The sequence below is a fragment of the Phoenix dactylifera genome, chromosome 15 (assembly GCF_051530095.1).
Source record: "Phoenix dactylifera cultivar Ajwa chromosome 15, Ajwa_hap1_PhDact_Kaust_v1.1, whole genome shotgun sequence".
Lineage (NCBI taxonomy): Eukaryota > Viridiplantae > Streptophyta > Magnoliopsida > Arecales > Arecaceae > Phoenix > Phoenix dactylifera.
Genome location: NC_143204.1, coordinates 13,985,526 through 13,994,843, shown reverse-complemented (window position 1 = coordinate 13,994,843; position 9,318 = coordinate 13,985,526).

Below are 9,318 nucleotides of genomic sequence, written 5' to 3'. Positions count from 1 at the left end.
TATGACCAAATTTGTATGCTAAGATATCATAGCTTTTCTAATTAAAACTTCATTAGATAAATGTACATCAAGTCTGATCAACCTGCACAACTTGAAGAAACAAGTTTGACTGTCAGCAACACTGCCTACAGGATCCTAATTTGGATGGTGACTATATTTCTTTAAGATTGAGGTTTGCTCGTTATTTTAGCTTTTTTAACCCAAGAGTACTTCTTCAAGAGTATCTATATTCATCTCTGAATTTTCATAGCTCCTCCCATTTTTTTTTGTGTTTAAAATGAGGTCTCTTGTAATCTATCTTGATGGAGAAAAAAGTTGCGCAAATTCTCACCTTGGAAGTAGAATCTCATATTTTAAGCAAAAAAAAAGTAGAATCTCATATCTCATCTCTGATTGGTGCATTGTTCTTTCCCTCTTTTTCCCTTGTATTTCCTCTTTCTTAATGTTCCTTTTCACATTATAGAGATTTCTAGAGACAATCACTTGGCAATCCCAATTACTTGGTATTGGGACTTTAAAGCCACAAGAAATAAAAAGTTGTGAATTTGCTATGTCTTTAGGTTTTATATTGGAGAAACTTTTTTATCAGATAGTATAGTTATTGTTTTGGATTATCTCCTTAGAATAGATGCAACTTATGGGTGTGTACATTGGAATGTTTTGACCTATTTTCCATCTGGCATACTCTGATATTATTGGTATATACTTGATTAATTATATAAGAACACATGACTAAAATTGATAAAAATTATGTCTGATATTAGCATATATTTTTATCCTAGTGAAACTTAATATACATTGAATGGATTACGAAAATTGAAAAACTATGAATTACAGCTGTGGCTACTCTTGATGGTAGTTCTAAAGGATATGCTTTCAAAATTGGATAAAATTTTCTTTGCTATCCACATCCCATGTGTTTTGAGCTAAATAAGCTGACCATGAATTCCGAGTTCAACAATTTGTTTTGTTTTGATAGTATAAAATTTCAACCTCTTTCTCAAGCCAATAAATCACGTTTGCATGGTTTTTCTTAGTAACAAGAGGATAATTTTAGTTAACAAGTAACCATTAACATAAAATTCCAGTTATACATCTTCTGCATAATAAAATATAAATGCATTTAACTAAACTAATAATTTTTGTTTGTTTAGTTTCCTCCACCTTCTGAAAATAAGCTAATGAAACCTTATATCAAATATTACAACAGAAAAATTGAGGAAGTTAGTAAATAATCTGATATAATGAACAATCAAACTCTAGATCGTTGACTCATGTTAGGTAAGAGTTTACATAAATTCGCCATATAGAAATAATTCCCATGCAATATATGATCAATCGTAGGAGATCCATGTGTACTATCGAGCATTCACAATAAATTCATGAATTCAGAACAATTTTATAAATCATGACTTGATGCTGGATATACCAAAACAATTTCACTTGTCTACAGTTTCAAGTGCACGTTGTGGACCTATCTACCACTTCTCAAGCTTCACCTTGATTACATATAAAGTGTGTGCTCATCCTAATACCCTTAAATGACTTAAAATTATGATAATGACCCACTTATTTACATATGTGACATCATTTTAGCCTCCCTTTTCTGCCCTTTTATTATGATTAGCTCCAAACAAATCCAAAATATTTCTTCTATACCTTAACAGTATATGTTAGCCATTCTCTATGTACAATAGTTAATAATCAATTATTTTTTCATTTTTCATAGACAAAGCTATGATGGTGGTTGCACTTTCTTGCTTATATGAAGAGTTGGAGGCTCAATCGATCCCAGTTCAGTACGCCATGCCTTTTAAAAAGAATTCTTCCTTCGATTCTCACCTCAAATGCTAAGACCGGAAAACTAAACGACATCCCTCTTGGAATGAAGCTATGCAAATTATTAGTGAAAAAATAACACTGACCGATCTGTATCAAATCCCTAGCATTTGTCTTCCCTCCTAAATTTAAAGCCCCCAAGCTTTGAATGTATGGTACGTATGGGTACCTCACTGATCATATCAACACCTTTCTGATAGACGCCTACAAATACATGGACAAGGAAGCTCTCATGATGTATCTTTTCCAAATGTCTTTGTATATGGATGTATTAAGTTGGATTATGAACCTCACTAGGGATGAATTGCAAAGCCCTCACAAAATCTTTTTCCTATTCAGGAAATGATTTAGCCTCCAAATCCAATATCTTCCCACGCCATCAGAGCGAATGAATGAAGATTTGGAAGAAGATGTCACGCCCCAGATCCAGAGCATGACATGGCCGTGCTACCGAGGGATACAACCCATGATAATACGAAGTCAAACGTTTCATTTAACTTCCAAATTCTTCTCAAACAAAATATAATAAATAAAAATTCAATTTCATTATCCATTAAATGCAACCAATGTTGGTTTAGAGCATCTGAATCCAAACATAAATACCAAATCCATATTCCTTAATATTCAGAAAATCATTAACTGCAATTTCACAGTCAATTTAAAATACTAAAATTCTTCTACAAAATCGTCATATTTGCTAGTGCGAACTCTAAGCCTAGACCATCCTTCATTCTTATTGACCCTATTCGTCTGGAGAGAAAAAAATAAGAATAGAAATATATGAGTGACACAGCTTAGTAAGTAATCCTTTTACTATCTTACCAGATCAAGCATAAGTTTTTGCATGAATTGATGCAGTATATAAAGAAAATAATAACTATTACAAAATAGAACATATCATAGTTGTTCATGTTTAAGTAAATCATCAATATGTCGTAAACATGGTTCTAGGTGTATAGCATAAATAAAATCGTAAATCATTTACCATTTAACCATCAAATTACTACTCTCAGACTAAATTACTAGGTGTATAACATAAATTACTATTATTCCCGTGACAGCCCATAATCGACAAACATCAACTACTATTACCTATTGGTAGGATCGTATGTCAACTACTATTACCCACTGACAGGATTGTATGCTAACTACTATTACCCGATAGTAGGATCATATGCCAACTACTAATATCCACTGGTAGAGTCGTATGCCAACTACTATTACCTGCTAGGAGGATCATATGGAACTGGATGTTGATCTATATCACTTTCGGGAGCCATACCTAGCTATTTGAGAGCCTTTTTGTCATAGTTCTTAGAACAATTTTTTTTTTGAGTCATATTTCTTAAATCATATGTTTTTGAATCATACATGAATAAACACTAAATGGCTTTATAGAGTTCATAGTCAATAAATAAGCGTTTAACAGTAGAATAATTATGAAATTATTCTTTTCATAGCAAAAATACTATTTTTCATAAATTTGAAGTTCGTAGTTCATAAACGAGACGTTAATATTAAAATATTCATTAAACCATTATTTCGCAATAAATTATAATACTACAGCAAAAACTATAATTGCCGACTCTATATTGCCGATGCTAGGTAGAAGCGTCGATAAATTTTTTTCGGTGACAAAGATTACCAACGCTTTTAAAAAGCATAGAAAAAAATAGATTTTTCTGAAGCTTTGCTTAGCATCGCCGGAAGCCACCCATTACCGACGCTTATAAGCATCGGAAGGGTTAATCACCGACGCTTATAAGCATCGGCGAAAGCCAAAATCCAATGATACTTATAAGTGTTGTCGGACTCCATTCGTCCCCCAAACAAAACCCGACCCCCTCCATCGATCAACCCCAAATCCCTAACCCACGCCGATCGACCCTCTCCTCATCCCCTTTCACCGATCTCAGCCCTTTTCCTCCGCCGACCGATCCCAAATCACTCTCCTCCACCGCATCTCCTTCTCCTCCTCCCCTTCTCTGTTGGCCTCCTCTCCTTGGCCAACTTCCTCCTCCCATTCTCCTCCTCCTCCTAAACTTCTTACTCTGCACTCACAGGGCATTTGAATTTTGGAGCCGGCAAGGACAAGGACAAGGCCAGGTTTGGTATCTTCTTCTCTTGCTTCGATCCTTAAATTCTGAATTTTTTGGATTTTCTTTTGATTTTATAATCGAATTGTTTAGGAATTTGTTCTAGTTTCTCTTTTTTCATGTTTTATCTGATTATACAATCAAATTTTGTTTGTTTTCACTCATTATTGGAACTCTACCCTTTCTAAAGCACTGATATGATTATCTAGGTGAAGTTACTGCTGAACTCCTTTGGAAGCATTATTGTGTTATGCTAGAATAGAATACTTGCTTTATCTATGCTGAGCTTCTTTTGAATGTGGTAAGGTATAATGGAATTTACCTCAACATGCCCAACTTTCTAATATGATCATCTTCCCCCCTTCTTTTGGTTCGATATAATTTGCCACCATGGACGTATATGAAACAGTCTTCACTTATTTTGTCAATAGTTATTCTAGGTGATAAGGGCCCAGGTAATGATATTAATTTTTTTTGCAGCCTTTAATAGAAGAATTGAAATAGTTATGAAAGGGTATTGATGCATTTGATGCTTTCACTGGCCAAACTTTTAAATTGCATGCAGCTCTTATTTGGACTATCAATAATTTTTCTGCATATGCTAATTTATTTAGTTGGAGCACTATGGGGTGTATTGCATGTCCTTCTTATGGAGATATAACCCATTCGTATTGGTTAAAACATGAAGAAAAGTTCTGTTATATGGGCCATCGTCAATGGTTAGAAGCAAACCTCATTTCGATTTCAGAATGATCTATTTGATGGTACCACAAAGTTGTGATTTGCCCCTATTCCACTAACTGGAATTGAAGTTCTTAGACAAATGTATGGCACTAATTATATACCCGGTAAGATCTCCAAATGTTCGAAGAAGAGAAGAAGAGAGGATGTTGATAGCTCAATGAAGGAAGGGTTAATATCAGATATTTTTAAGGATCCTGACAACTTTTTCGAGAATGATCACAATGCATATGGACAGAAAAATGACGATGACATAATGGTAGCATCTATACAAAGACAGTTATGAAAAAAAAAAACATTTTTTTTGATTTATCTTATTGGAAGTATAATCTTCTTCGACACAATCTTGATGTCATGCATATAAAAAAGAATGCTTATGATAACTTGATTAGAACATTGTTAAATCTTGATGGAAAGACCATAGACAACTTGAAAGCGCTTCTTGATCTGAAAGACATGGGCATAAGACAAGAGCTTTATCCAAAAGAGCTTGCCAATGATAAATTTTTTATACCTTCTGCATATTACACAATATCTACTCAAGAGAAAGATCTTTTTCTAATAATTCTGAAAAATATGAAGGTTCCTATTGGGTATGCATCGAATATTTCACGATGCATAAATCTTAAAGCGAAGACTTTCAAATCTTAAAAGTCACGATGGTCAAATTTTGATGCAAGATATTTTTTCATTAGCTTTAAGATCGTCAATGCCGAAATAAGTTCTTGTAATTGTTTCTTAGTTGTCATCATTTCTTAAGGCATTATGTTCAAAAGTGCTTGATCCTAAGAAACTTGATCAATTAGAGTCTAATGTTGCACTTACATTATGCCATATGGAAAATATCTTTTCTCCTGAATTTTTTACCATTATGTTTCATCTACTCATTCACTTAGCGGCGGAAGCTAAATTTAGTGAACTGGTTCACTACCGATGGATGTATTCTATTGAGAGGTGATGTATCTAAACTCTAATGTCCATATTTATAAATCATATTGGTGTTGATATTGATCTTAAAAATTTCTTGTTGAAGGTTTCTTGTGCGTTTAAAGGATTATATACGCAATTCAGCCTATCCCGAGGGCTCGATTGCTGGAAGATATATTGCTGAGGAGTGTTTGACATTTTGCTCGAGATATCTTGAAGGTGTTGAAATTGCTTTCAATCGGCTCAAATGAATTGTGATATTATAGAGAATGCAGAAGTTTACAAGTTCTCATCTGCTGGAAGAGTTTTGGGGACAGTCAAAAGAGTTGTTCTTAACCAAAAATCATTGGCACAGGCACATCGCTATATTTTACTTCACAGTGATATAATATCCGAGTATCGCAGGTTAGTATGGTTATAATATTTTGAGCTGTAATATTAGATATAATATTCCTAACTAAAGAGTTTCTGATCGTGCAAAGAATTTTCAGTAACTTAGCAAAGCATCAACAATAACATTCATCCTACTTCAAGGATTGAGGAAATATGGTTGGTTGAGTTATTTCCTGAATGGTTATTCAAACAGGTTGGACATTTAATACATTAGTCTTTTTTTAATTTCTGTAGACATTATCATTGAATAATTAATCATTACTTCTATAATTTTTTAGGTACCCACGATGATGGAGATAAATTGTTCTGATGAATTAATAGTCATTGCTTGAGGTCCGAACAATATTGTCAATAGATATGATGGGTTCACTATAAATAATTTTAAATTTTATATTAAAAAGTGAGAAATTTAGAAAAATCCAAAATGGTGGGGTTATGGTTGAGACGGACGGAAAAACTTATTATGATGCCCTAACAAATTTTTATGAGTTGGATTATTATGCAAATTTTAAGGTAGTACTATTTCGATGTGATTGGGTGGATATAAACTCATTTAGAGGTTTGAGGCAAGACATAAATAGCTTCACACTTGTAAATTTTTCAAGGTTGATACATAATAGTGTGCTATTGAAAGATGATCCATTCATTTTTTTATCTCAAGCTCGACAAGTATTTTGTGTATAGGACTCAAAAGATAAAGATCGGTTTATTGTTATTAAGACTAAACCTAGGCTTGTATGATATGAAAAAAGGGTTGGAAGAGGAGGATAATAAGACTTATACTTAGTGTATGCCTTTTAATGTTGTGCCAACTGATGAACTAATTGCTACGAGTTTGGTTAGGACGGATGTTGAATGAAAGAGTACAATTTCTTAATAGTAAAAAAATTTTACGATGTATACATTGAATGAATTATTTTTTATTAGCAATTTATTTAGTATTTAATTATTATTTAACTGATATTGATTTTTTTTTCGTGCATACTAGGTAACAACATGCCCCGAGGGAAACTGTTCAGAGATGTGGAGTTCCAGCAGTCTCAGGTGGGATCTTCTTCTGCTTAGTCAGTCCCTATGGTCCTAGCAGCCCTATAAGCCCCAGCATCTTGAGTTCGAGTCTCAGCACGAGTTCCAATCTCAGCACGAGCCTCCTGCTGATTATCCAGGCGAGGAGGTTGTTATGGATGACTTACAGATCTAGGGTAATTTGATTTAAGTTCATATATTAAGTTCTGTTACAATCTAATTATTTTAATTAATTTGCCTTCAATGCTTTAATGGATATTTTATTATATTTTTATAGATAGACAAGGGAGAGTGAGTGTGAGGATCCGTATGGGCGTGTGTAAGTCCCACATCGGTTATTCGCTGGGTAGATCTTCGGTACTTATATAGGATCAAGGAACCTAAATAATACCTTCCGGCTAGCTATTTTGGGTAAGGTCCTGGGTTGTTACAAATGGTATCAGAGCGGATCCGACCTATAATCTATGTGGACTAGGGGACACTGCAGCACGGATCCATTGGGGCTGACCACGGGCCAATCGTGGTATTTGTGATTTGATTTGAATAGATATGAACCCTTAGTCTAACGAGGACGTCAGGGCTTAAACGGGGGGAGTATGTAAGGACCCGTGCAGGCGTGTATTTAGTCCCACATCGATTATTCGCTGGGTAGATCTTGGGTACTTATACAGGATCAAGGAACCTAAATAATACCTTTCGGCTAGCCATTTTGGGTGAGGTCCTGGTTTGTTACAGTGAGGGCGACATGGGGATTCTCTTGAGCAAGAGATGTGTGGCAGCTTTGTGAGGATGAAAAGATCGTCATCCGATGCAACGAAGTAGGGCAGCCCATCAAGAAGGCTGGAAGCCTTTTATCAAGTTTTCTAGGATCGGTTGCGTGTAAGGGTCAGTTGTGTTCGCTCAACTATCAAAAGTGAAATGATATGCTTCCTTCGTATAAAGTTGAGCTACTTAGAGTTGTACAGGTAAAGATTTGAATTTATATTGTTAATTTGATACCTACTGTATGTTAATTTGCTTACCATCACAATTTTAATTTTTTGATTTAATATTGTTATAACATTCTTTACTTTGGTGTAGAAAAAGTTTATGCTCCCTTTAGAATGTCATAATTGGGTACTAAAGTCCTTCAACTGCAAATGGAAAGAATATAAAGCAAAGTTGAAGGCGAACTGGAAGGATGAGGGTATGATAGAGGAGGAGGTTGCTCGTGTTTGTTCTCTTGATGTATACCCTTATCAGTGGAGGGAGCTTGTTCGCTACTAGTTTTTCGAAAGAGGACAGGTTGTATACTCTCTCAATACCTTATATTATGTTTAATATATTTAATATATTACATTGTTTACTTTTTTTTGCCAGACATATTTCGACATTGGTAGAGCTGCATGAGTATCTCTAACAGTTCCTCACACTTCAGACTCGAAGAGTTATGTGAGACGTGGAGCTGAATTTGTAAGTTTCTTTAAAACTCTTTGAAACTCTTGTATCATAAGCATGCATCATGATATATAGCTTGCCAATATACTTCTTATTATAGATGGAAGAGCATGGGAGGGAGCCTGGTGAGGTGGAGTTTTATAGGATGACTTATACCTACCGAGATGACAACTTTGTCCCAAAAAAAGCGAGAGATAGAGTTGCATGTATTCATCTTTGATTTATGCAATAATTTTTTATTAGTTTTATTTTTAAAAAAATTAATATGTGATTTTTTTTGAGAGATATAGGACAAGGCTATATCCCTTATTTCAGAACATATCAGAAAGTCATTTTCAACCGGCGACATCAGTCGTATCGAAGCTCAGGTGTTTACCAAATTGATGGGCTCGGAGTGTTATGGTCGAGTGAGGAGTTATAGCATTGGAGTTACCTTCACTCAGTTGTTTGCAGTGGGTAGATATACTCAAGATGCCAGACAGAGTAGTAGCACTACAGAGGTTAATATTCTAAAGGCAGAGACACAGGAGACGATACAGAGCCATCAAACAAAGATACAATCTTTGAGGGCTCAGCTTAACCAGATTACATCTTTGTTGTATAAGTTTGTCCTTCCTTAGGTGAATAACTACATCTATTTGAACATTTTACATAAGTATCATATTTTTTTAATGATCTTAATGATTTTCGTATTCTTAACTTCTTAAATTTTTATTTATAGGTTCCTGATACTTCATCTGCGCATAGAGTTGATGATGCCATTGACCCTGATAGCTTTTATTTAAGAGTTTTATATGTATATTTTTTATGTTTTTTTAAGTACATTGTACATGTAAATTGACAATATGAATGCAATTAT